Source organism: Hyperolius riggenbachi, chromosome 4, assembly GCF_040937935.1.
Source record: "Hyperolius riggenbachi isolate aHypRig1 chromosome 4, aHypRig1.pri, whole genome shotgun sequence".
Classification (NCBI taxonomy): Eukaryota; Metazoa; Chordata; class Amphibia; order Anura; family Hyperoliidae; genus Hyperolius; species Hyperolius riggenbachi.
The window spans coordinates 449,478,249-449,490,398 of NC_090649.1; the positions used below are offsets into that span (position 1 = coordinate 449,478,249).

At 46.7% G+C, this 12,150-nt stretch overlaps 1 protein-coding gene across 1 annotated transcript in view; it reads right to left on the bottom strand.

The window, feature by feature from the left end:
* The window catches only part of KIF6 (kinesin family member 6), a 287,414-nt gene that overhangs the window by 232,806 nt on the left and 42,458 nt on the right, over positions 1-12,150 (bottom strand). The gene's annotated exons all lie outside the window — the stretch shown is intronic.

Below are 12,150 nucleotides of genomic sequence, written 5' to 3' on the forward strand. Positions count from 1 at the left end.
AGCCAGTTGTGTCAGGTGTTCACTTGGTGTTTAATGCACACATTTAAATTCTCTGTGCAGCGAAGTTACTTTTGCTCCAGGGCCCCATTGTAGCTAGAAACGGCCCTGGCAACAGATTCCTCTCTGATCAGATTCGATCAGAGACAGATCTGTCCATACATTGACAGATGCATGGGCACCTTAAGCAGGATAAGCATGACCCCCAACAGTATGCCTGAGTATAACCTTGTGACAAAATGGCCGCCGTGTTGCCCGCTGTGTGCAGGAGGGATCTGCTTCCTCCCCGCAGACGGTGTTATGGCGGCTCCATATTTGGACATGCACACAGCGAGATGTCATATGTTTAAACTTCAGCAAGAAAAAAAAGGAATAGAAATATCTGCGGTCGCTCCATCTGTTTTCTAGCACGCTTTTCCAGATAGAGATCGGATTTCTGAGTAAACAATTACTCGGCCAAGCGAGATAGGAGCTGGTAATTTCCTCTATTTTTATTTTGCTCTGGCGGGATCGGTGAGAGCGCTGGACGCAGCCTGAGGGCAGATGGATGTATTTAGGGCAGGTGGTTGGTGTTTCTTTATCTCATAAATATACCTTACGCTGACCGCTGAGCATCCAGGCTGTTTCCACAGTCACAGCTGTTACCGACAAGCAGACCAGGGCTACAAAATGGCTGCACTCGAGCTAACGCCGACCAGATTTATTTTTCTTGAATGCAGAAGGCAGCAAAATGGAATGCAAAGCACAAGTCAACTTGCATGACCCCAATCTCCTTCCCTTACAATAACCTGACTTTTACTATTCTAGATTTCTGCTGTTCCCGAACAAGAATCCAGCCAGACATCTAATGGCAGCAGTTTTATACAGAGGACTTAAAGGGCAACGGAAGCAAGAAGTATATGGAGGCTGCCATATTTATTTATTTCTAAACAATACCAGTTGGCTGGCATACCTGCTGATCTATTTTGCTGCAGTAGTATCTGAATCACACCAGAAACAAGCATGCAGCTAATCTTGTCAGATCTGACAATGTCAGAAACACCTGTCTGCATATGCTTGTTCAGGGGCTATGGCTAAAAGTATTAGAGGCAGAGAATCAGCAGCATAGGCAGGCAACTGGTATTGCTTAAAGTGAACCAGAGATATTCACTAGTGCTTATTTGTACTTACCAGGGGCTTCCTCTAGCCCCATGAGCGTCATAGCTTATCTCGCCCTCCTCCTCGGCGCCTCCCCCAAGCCACTATGACCCCTGCTAATCTGGGCGGTCTCGGCCTTCTGTGCATGCACGTCTTGGCTGCGCACACACCACTCATTGTGCTCCCATCCCCAGAATGTTCTGCACTGCAGAAGGCTCCAGAGGACGGGGCGCACGCGCTACCAAGCATGCGCAAAAGACCTCGACTGGTGGCGACTGACTGGATTTCTGCCAGAATGGAGGGGCCGAGGAGGACAGCGAGGGAAGCAACGGTATTCATGGGGCTGGAGGAAGCCCCAGGTAAGTATAAATAAGTGCCAGTGTACCATCTCTGGTACACTTTAAAAATAAATAAATATGGCAGCCTCCATGTCCCCTTCGTTACAGTTGTCCTTTAAAGAGGACCTCCAGAGTAAATTTTGAAAGAAAATCCTGCAGCCTGTATGAAAAAGAAAGTTATATTTACCCGAGAAGCCTTGTCCCGCGATGCCGTCCCAAAGTCCCTGCATCACCCGACTTCTGGTGCCTGGCCCCGCCTCGTCTCGCTCCGCAGAGGAAACCACCAAGCTATTTACTGTTATTGCGCTCTCCCATGCTCTGCCCCCTCTGTCATGCTCCACGCATTGTCCCACCACTGCCATAGTGACAGAACGCATCACTAGCCTGCAGACCATGGCCCCTCAATATCGCCGGAGGAATCTAGTCAGTATAGCCAGTTACATTACGGTGACGGTGGAAACACTGGCATTTTATGTAGTGAATGGAAAGTACCCAAAAAGACAGGAGAGCTGATCATCACTAAAAACCAGCCTCCTTCCTTCACAGTCTTAAAATTCCAATCCTCCCTCTCACACAAGACAGGAGGTACCTGCAGACCACGTCCTCTGGCAGGTGCATCATACTGCCACCCAATCAACATACAGAAGTAACGGAGGCGCCAGCAGGATAAAGTATCATACATTTAAAACAAACTAAGTCTTAGGCTAAGCTACACTGAGGGCTCCTATACCTGGCTAAGCTACACTGAGGGCCCCTATACCTGGCTAAGCTACACTGAGGGCTCCTATACCTGGCTAAGCTACACTGAGGGCCCCTATACCTGGATAAGCTACACTGGGGGCCCCTATACCTGGATAAACTACACTGGGGGCCCCTATACCTGGCTAACCCACACTGGGGGCCCAAATGCCAGGCTAACCTACACTGGGGGCCCATATGCCTGGCTAACCTACACTGGGGCCCATATGCCTGGCTAACCTACGCTGGGGGCCCATATGCCTGGCTAACCTACATTGGGGCCCATATGCCTTGCTAACCTACACTGGGGGCCCATATACCTGGCTAACCTTGACTGAGGGCCCATATACCTGGCTAACCTATACTGAGGGCACGTAACCTATGCTGCAGGCACATACACCTGGCTAACCTACGTCGTGGGGGGGGGGGGGAGCGTGCTTAGCATTTGGGACGTTGGTAGATCTCCTGGCCTCGGTAAATTTTAAAGTAGCTCGCGAGCCGAAAAAGTGTGGGCACCCCTGAACTAAGATATGGGGGGGGGGGGGGTAAGGGTGGACTTACCTCCCCAGGACAAACACAACGATTCTATATGATCAAAAAAGTTTTAATTCTTACTCTAAAATATGCAACGCGTTTCACGGGTCTCTAGCCCGCTTCCTCAGGCAAAAATACAACAGGAGTAACTTAGAAGTGTGTGTATAAAGCACAGCGCCTCTGAAGTGTGTGCTTTATACACACACTTCTCCTCTGAAGTGTGTGCTTTATACACACACTTCTAAGTTACTCCTGTTGTATTTTTGCCTGAGAAAGCGGGCTTGACACCCGTGAAACGCGTTGCATATTTTTGGAGTAAGAATTAAAACTTTTGATCATATAGAATCGTTGTGTTTGTCCTGGGGAGGTAAGTCCACCCTTAACCCCCCCCCCATATCTTAGTTAGTTTTAAATGTATGATATTTTATTCTGTTGGCGCCTCTGTTACTTCTTTACGATATTGTGATCCACCTGGTGGATGGGTGTGCCCACCCTTGTTTCTTTCTACGGAGAGCGACTTCTTAACCTGAGTGGGGACAGGTCTAATATCTCCTCATGTGCATATAGTGGTTGCCTGAACTCTGGCAAACCACACTTGTGAGTATATTTTAATTTGCTGCTACAATTTATCCTCCATCATCAATAATACACTATTGGGGGCTCTCGATTTTGTTTTTCTTGTTTTCCATGCCACCCAATCAAAGCCTGGCCTCTACAGTTAGCTCACAGTACCATATATATCATTGGCTGTCCATTATTAGGGCGTGTGGCTAACGACGTGGAAAGTAATGGGTAATGCACTCAAAATAGGAGTGGAGATGGTGGCGCACGGAGATCAGCTACCATGTAACCAAATCCCAAACAGCAGCGGAGGTCTGTAGGCGCCATCTGGGGTTCGGTAGTTAACCAAACCCTAGCTGCGGAACAGTGCTCACTATTATTGGTTAGTATTAGGCATAGGGGTGTGTGTGTGTGTGTGTGGGGGGGGGGGGGGGGTTGAGGTAGTGTTGGGCATAGGTTGGGAAAGGTGATAGTAGAACATCTGTAACATTACCAATATTCACACAATTGGCGTGATCTGGTGCCCAAATACCCAGAGGCCATTTTTAACTCTTTAGTCAATTTGTTTAGAGGCTTGTAAGTGCTCAAGCCCAATTTATTTTATCACATTTTTTCTCACTGGTTACATTTCCCTGCTTCTAAATTAGTACTGCTGCAATGTGTATTTATGCCCACGTGTCACTAAGAGGATGTGTGAAAGAACTTCTGCTTCCAGTTTCTATATATTCTGCTAGTAGAGAGAGATCAAAGCATTCCAAGAATTTACAGCACGAGTTCTGCCAACTGAGGCCAAAAGCAGTGCACTCATCTCAAACGAGATAACTCTATCAAAGCAGCTCATGAGTTAAATGTATGCAAATCGTTGGCCACCTCAGATCTGTTGCACCAGGTCACTTGAAATTTTATAATGCAAAAAAAAAATATTTCCACACTTTTTCCTCCTGATGCACATTTCTTGTAATTGCATTAGTTTAGTGATTGAGAGTAATAGGTCATTCACTCAGGTCAGCTCTTGTCTGACATGCAAACACCCATGATGCATCACTTAAACGGAACCTGAAGCGAGTAAAATTATTTAAAATAAACACACGATGTACCTGCTAATTAATATTACATACTTACCTCATCCTCAGTTCCTCTCAGAAGCTCACCAGTGATCCCTTCCAGTTCTGACAATATTTTGTCAGAACTGAAAAATACCAGTTGCTGTCAGTTGTATATCAGCAGCGGTCCGTTACAACTGAATGTGCAAGGTAATGTCCATGTTTCCCTATAGCTCAAGTGGGTGATATTACAGATTAACAGTGTGCTGACCAGGAAGCGGTTATGGGGTAATGGCCATTTTTAACATGGAGGACAGAGAATTCCATTGATCACAGTGGACAAATGGGACACAGGAGAGGAGAAATAGATTGAGTAGACTACACAGGAGTTAAGTATGACCTGTGTATGGTTATTTTGACTTTTCATTATCAGTTCAGGTTCTCTTTAAGGATGCTAGGAAGAGCCATGCAGATCAACCTAATAACTGCTGAATGACGCTGTGCGGCCCCTCCAGCATGGCACAGGCAACGCTGGAAGAGAGATCTTTCCCCCAAGAGGCTCTTTCATGCCCAGGGCAGCTGTGCCTGCGGGTTCCATGGCTTGGCATCCCCTCCAGTGCAGAGTATAGTGCCATGACGACACCCCAAGTTGCGACGGGCGAATAAATACCTACAACTCCCCGTCTGCTAATTTTCCTAACATGCCGATTAGAGACTTTGCAGGAAGGGGTGTCTGTTGCCTTTAAATAGAAGCTTTGCTGGTAGACAGGCCTTTGGTGAAAGCATTGATAAATATAGGACACAATCTGTGCCTGTAATTTACTTCCTCCTCCTCGCTATTACCCGTAACAGGATACTGCGAGCCGCGGATCTCATCATACCAGGATTTCTGCGGATTACAGCCGTGGCTGGGAGAGCCGTTCCATCGCTGCGGGCCGTGCAGACCAGAATGTACCAGAGCTCACAGAGTATCTACCACTTCACATCTCTCGCCGACACATCGGGGGGCGCTCTACACACAGTAGATTCTCAGCAGCCCCATCCGGCTGAGGACCATCTAAGCATGTGTACGAGCCTTTACTCTGTCTCTGTGCAGTCCCATTCCTTGTATATTCACACTTCCTGTCTGCAAACTGCCAGGAGGGCTACAGGCAGCAAATGGGAATATCTGAGGAAAGGGACTTTGTGGAGACAAAGTAAAGGCTTTGTAGTGAATCATGCTTCACAGAACATATAAATATTTTTTTATAAAAAGGACATGCAGAGTTCTGCTATTCAAAATCAGCATATCATTTAGTCAAATTCCAAGCTGCATACAGTTTGCCTTAAAGGAGTTTAGAGGTGAGAAAGTATCTACAGGTATTGCATTTACCTGTCATCCTTGTGGCATCCTGACTGAGTCCTCGGTTCCTTCCTGCGCTACTCTGTTTAGCTGCAATATGACCTGTACTTGGCTGACCACCATCGGGTCAGGACCTGTGAACCAGAAGAAGATCTCTTTGCACATGCGCAGATCGCCGCAAATACGTACTGAGCATGTGCAGTATCACTGGCTTGACACTGTGGCCGCGCTCCCGGCAGCAACCTGCTCACAGCACGCATCCTGTAAAAGGGGAGACACAGGTCTCGACACCATGGGGGTCAGCCTAGTACAGGCTATATTGCACCTACAAAAGAGCACCTTGAGGCCGAGCCGAGGACGCCGTTGACGACAGGATGGCATGAAGATGACAGGTATAGGAAATACCTGTATATACTTTCTCACCTTGGAACTCCTTTAACCACTTTTTCCACCACTACAGTATATGTACGTCCTCTGTGACTTCATCTAAGCCACGAGGACATAGATCTACGTCTTGTAGCTGAAGCACAACTGTGCACGATTGGGCTTGCTCCTGTGCAAAACCTCCGGCACTATCTGCTGCATCACAAATTTGTGAAAGGGAATATATGTTCCCTGAGCCAATACGATTGATTTTTACCATTAAAAATACTTTTATTTTCATAGTGAAAAATACACACTGTAGCATTATTTCAAAATCAAATATCTTCACCATAAATTGTGACAGAAATGTAATTTAAGTTTTGTGGTGAACAGTAAAAATAGCCACACAAAATTTGTGTTTTTTATCTACAATAGCGCTTTTCACTTTTAAACTGGAATTGGTAAAACTGAGAAATAATGCGTTTTTTAAATTTTTCCCCTTTTTCCAATTAAAATGCATTGAAAACAAAATTGTTTTAAGAAAAAAATGCAATACAATAAAAGCCTAGTTAGTCTTGAAAAAACAATATATATTTAATGTAGGTTTTATAAGTAGGGATAACGTTATTGCTGATTAAATAGGGACATAGCTAAAATGTCAAAACTGCTCTGGTCCATAAGGGGGAAACAAGGTCCGGATGTGAAGTGGTTAAATCTGCAAGCAAGCTGAAATTATTAACATCTCATTAACCATCTCTATTCCCAAGTTCTGACTTGCTCTATGAGCCCAGTGTCAACAGAAACTCCCACAGGGAACTTTCAGGAAGAGCAGAAGCACTTCATTGCACAGATGAAGGACACTGAACCAAGGTTTCAGCAGTTGCCTAAGCTGAGGAGGGGGATACATACCTCAGTAGTAAGAAGCCTCCAGATGGTCCAGAGGCTTCATGGATCCTCATAGAGCTAACCATTCCAGCACAGGTCTCTCTTTTTCTTCTGGACGCACTTTGTACTGGGCATGCCCAGATATGGGTATCCTGAGTAATTTACAACAATCTACTACATGTCACTACAGTGCCTCTTTACATCAGACCCATTGTATTTCATGTTCTCCTAGACTGCAGGCAGAACACATATCTTGACTTCCAGTTTAGATCAGGGCTGTGGAGTCGGTCCAAAAATCCACCGACTCCGACTCCTCAGTTTAGGATTCCTCCGACTCCTCGACTCCGACTCCTCTAATTTGCATATTACAATTTTGTTGATTAAAAGTATGTAACTGCCAACGCTTAGGAATTTTACAAGACAACTGAAGTGAGAAGGATATGTAGACTACTATATTTATTCCCTTTAGACTAAAACTAGTCCTTGGTAAGAGTACTTGTAAAAGGTACAAACCGGAACAAAGAACATCTATCAGGCCCTAGGCAATGGAAGTGTGGGTACATGTAAGAATGATGTGCAGGTACTCTGCAGGGGAATGAGGAGATTGTAAACAGACAACACCTATGTGTTCAATGTGCACAGCATTCTCAGTGGATTCCCCGCAGCTCTGTGGAGAGTGCATATGTAGAGTATAGTACTACTGTGTACCAAAGTAAACCTGAGACAGATGAAATTAAAGTTTTATACATACCTGGGGCTTCCTCCAGCCGCCTTCAGGATACTCAGTCCCTCGTTGTCCTCCTCCACCACCTGGATCTTCTGCTATGAGTCCAGGTACTTGAGCCAGTCGGGCGTAGTGCGCATGCACACACTCCGCCGCCAGGAGCATACCACACCTGTGCAGCACTATTGCGCAGGTGCAGAATGTTCCTGGCTGTGGGAGCGCCATGCGGCTGGACAGCGCTGACTGGCTGAATTACCAGGACTCATAGCAGAAGATCCGGGTGGTGGAGGACAGCGAGGGACTGATTAGCCTGAAGGGGGCTGGAGGAAGCCCCAGGTATGTATAAAACTTTACTTTTCATCCGTCTCAGTTACCCTTTAATTTGTAGTCACCAAACCAAATTTTAACAACATATCAAATTATTTGATTTCATCAACAAAGGGAGTGCATACATTTGCATAAATCCGCATCAATGCTGAATTATTTCCATCTCGTTGACCATCTCTAGTGACACAGCTACACATCAGGCTTTATTCTTACAGCATAGATGTTATTTAGTATATATAAGAGATTCCTGTGTACACATCATATATACAGTTACAATCAGATATGTATATCTGACGTTAAAAATACGGGGACTGCTTTATTGAAGCAGCACAAGTAACTAATTTTGATTGGTTTGTTTCATTTTTGTGGACTAAGCACAGCTATTACTGTATATATACTGTATATATACATTATTTTTAATGACTATTATCTGAGAAATAGAACATTTTATCATATTTTCTATTTTAATTACAGTTACAAATTCATTAGGAGACGGAGTCGGAGTCGGTGCATTTTTTCCCGACTCCGACTCCAGGCACCCAAAATTGCCCGACTCCACGACTCCGACTCCACAGCCCTGGTTTAGATAACAGCAAGGATAATGGTGCCTATACATCTATTGACTTGGAGGCCGATTGACCATCCAATTCGACAATTATCGAATTGGTTGAAAAATTGGTGCCACCAAATGCATGCATGACCGACGATGCAATCAATCTTGGGCCAAACATGTTGTGCCATCCTAGTTGATCGGGTGTGCAGCAGTAACGGCGAGTGGTATCGGAACGAGTGACGAATGCAACAAAAACCCCGTCGCTGTCTCCCCTAATATCTAATGCGCCCACCCGGTACCCACTGCACCATACATTACCTCCCTTCATACATGCACCCCACGTGGTTGCCAGAGTAATGTGGGCGTGTGTATGACATCACACATGAGCCCACGTGTATGCCGGCAACCATGTGGGGCGTATGTATTGATGGAGGACGGAGCCAGCGGTGGACACTGGCAAGCAATGTACGGGGGGGGGGGGGGACATTTAATATTAGGGGGCAGCCTTGGATGGGCGAGGGAGGGCGGATGCGGCATCACAAGGCCGAATTGGGATCGATTTCAGCATGAAATTGATCAGTAAGCGGCCCTGCGGTGTAATCAGATTTGATTAGAGAGGGATCCAGGTCCGGATTTGTACTCTCTACCGCCCTAGGCCACTGTCAGTAGGTAGCGAGAAGACCCCTCCCCCCTTCCCTCCAGTATAGATAGCCTGATGACCCCCCCTGTATAGGTAGCCAGATGACTCCTCCCCCTTTCCCTCCAGTATAGGTAGCCAGATAACCCCTCCCCCTTCCCTTTAGTATGTGTAGCTAGAGGACTCCTCCCCCTTTCCCTCCAGTATAGGTGGTCAGATGACCCCTCCCCTCTAGTATATGTAGCCAGATGACTCCTCCCCCCTTTCCCTCCAGTATAGGTAGCTAGATGACCCCTCCCCCTTCCCTCTAGTATATGTAGCTAGATGACTGCTCCCCCCTTTCCCTCCAGTATAGGTAGCCAGATGACTCCCTTAATCCCTCCTTTTCCCACACCCCCACCTTTTAGTATAGGTAGCCAGATCGCCTTCACACCGCAGCAGCCATCAGTGTCACTAATTTCTACGCTCGTCTCCAGTGCAGAAGCTTCCTCTTCCTTTCCGTCTCCAATGCTGACCAAGTCCATAGCAGCCGGCCGCAATGCAAGCGTGGACAGAGAGCAAGGTAGCTGCTGCACAGGCAGCTAGCAGCGGAGTACCGCAGTCAGGCGCTCGACTAATCTCCTCACATTGCAGCATTTGCAAGCTTGCAAATGCTGCACCAGTTTAGCCTGCTGCTTTGGTGCCCTTCCTCCTGTGGTGCCCTAGGCCATAATCCGGCCCTGGAGGGATCTGTTCCTTGGTCGAATCTGCCCATTATTGCTAGATGTATGGGCACCTCAAGACTGCTGACCCCCAAAATGTGACCTGACCCATCAGTGGAAGTAGCTTTCTTCCTCATTCGCTTCCCACCAGCAGCGTTTGAGAGAGAGTGAATCCTCTGGTGGGTGAGATCTGGACGTGCATCTGTTAGATCGCTCAGCGGTGTGATTTCCCCGCGTGATCATGCCTGAAGCACGCTATACTTTGTGGCTGTCTCTGGTGCAGGAGCAGCGCAGAGTGATAATTACATGTGACAGCGGGGAGGGTGGAAGGAGTGTTTGGCTTCCAGGTGGTTACATGCTGCTGTTCTCAGTCAGCTGGCTGTAATGAGTACGGGGCCTGCAATTCTCATTACCGCCAATCCTGGACACTACGGCACAGGATCTTAATCACTAAACACCGCCGAATACTCTCTGAAACGCCGAGGAAACTGCGAGGAAATGGCCAGAAATACGCTGGAAAGAGAGTGCTACTGTGTGTCGGGAGGAAACGTGCCAAGGAGTAATCCCGGGGAGGAAAACGGGGGGAATTCAGGGCGGGAAATATCCATTCAGGGAAGAGCTAGTTTTGGCTTTAAAGTGAGCTTTAACCAGAATTTTTTTTTAAAATGAACACATGATGTCCCTGCCAATGAATATTACATACGTACCTCGCAGTCAGTTCCTCTCAGAAGCTCACCATTTACTTATAGCAATGACTCTTTACAGTTCTGCTGCTGTCAGTTATATAACATATTAGTTGCTGTCAGTTATAACTGAAAGAACAACTGATGTGCAAAGGTGATGTCTATGTTTCCTTATGGCCCCATTTACACTCAATCAGTGTATACCTAAAAGGACAACTGATTTAATGAAGTAATGCCTGCACAGTAGAGACCTGATGACATCGGCTACACCACGTGACCCGCGACGCGGAGCGCACATTAGGCCGACCCGGAAGCCGACCTGGTGAGGACACCGGCAGTGAGAGGAGCTGCGGCGAGGGCACAGGACGCAGCGCGTCGCCAGCAAAGTTTACCTAAGCCTGTCTGTTAGCGCCACTCCCCCGCCTCCTCTGCATCGCCGCTACCCGCCCGCGTCCCTTCCCTCCAATCAGCGGGAGGGAAGGGACGCGGGCGGGTAGCGGCGATACGGAGGAGGCGGGGGAGCGGCGCTGACAGACAGGCTTAGGTAAGCATTGTGCTGGCGACACGCTGCGTGTCGCCAGCACTGCGGGGGTATAGCGGCAAGCAGGGTAAGTCTTTGAGGCACATGATGGGGCAACAGAGGCTGGTGTTAGTGTGCACAACTAGCCTCTCTGCCCCACTAACGTAATGAAATGCCACCTCGTGTTCTCTTTAAGAAGGCACATTTCTATTTTTCATAGCATTTTAGTAAGAGGACTTTTTGGTCTCTTTCAGCCTCTTACACACTCCAAGGAGTTCTGGCTCACCATAAGCTTACTGTGTAATCTGTAACTCCGGGTGTTTCAAGGCCTACCCCATAGAGCCACATTAATCCATGCCATGCACTGATGAGGATCAACCAATCCGAAACATTCTGTATGCATGTTGGATTATTGTGTCAGCTTATTATTGTAAAATGAATAAGCTGACACATAATTGCATTGCATTGTGGTTCTGGAGGTGTGTTTAACTTACAGTGCCAACAAAGGGATGATTTGCATATTTAGCAGTGATGCATCAAAGGAGACATCATTTGCTCCTAGGTGTGTGTAAGGGGCTACAAAGGACCAAAAAAGCCCTGTTACTTTAGGAAACCAGAGATGAACGCTTTGGCACAAAATAAACATATCCACCGATAGATTTTACAAAATAAATACTATACCTGGTATTTTCACCACTCTGGTGTGCCGTTTTTTGTGTTTTGTTTTTTTTACTGAAACTCCATGCAAGACACAGTTCATCACAAAAGCATATTATTTAGTGGGCTGTGTGCAAAATGAAATCACCATTTCTAAAAACCTCTAATGACTAACAAATATAGATTTAAAAGAAAAAGTTTTTCAATATACCCTTCCATTAGCAACTCCTCCCTTCTCATCACAGCTCTCTGTGATGCTGCAGTATATAGAAAAGGGAAAGCAGAGCCAGAAGGGGGCAGGCTTGGGCTTGAAAAGACATCAGAGAAGACAGACTCAGCTATAATGATTCCTGAGCAAAGCCAGACTGAATGCTCAGTCGGGGATTTTATCAGGGCTGCTAACAAGCAGG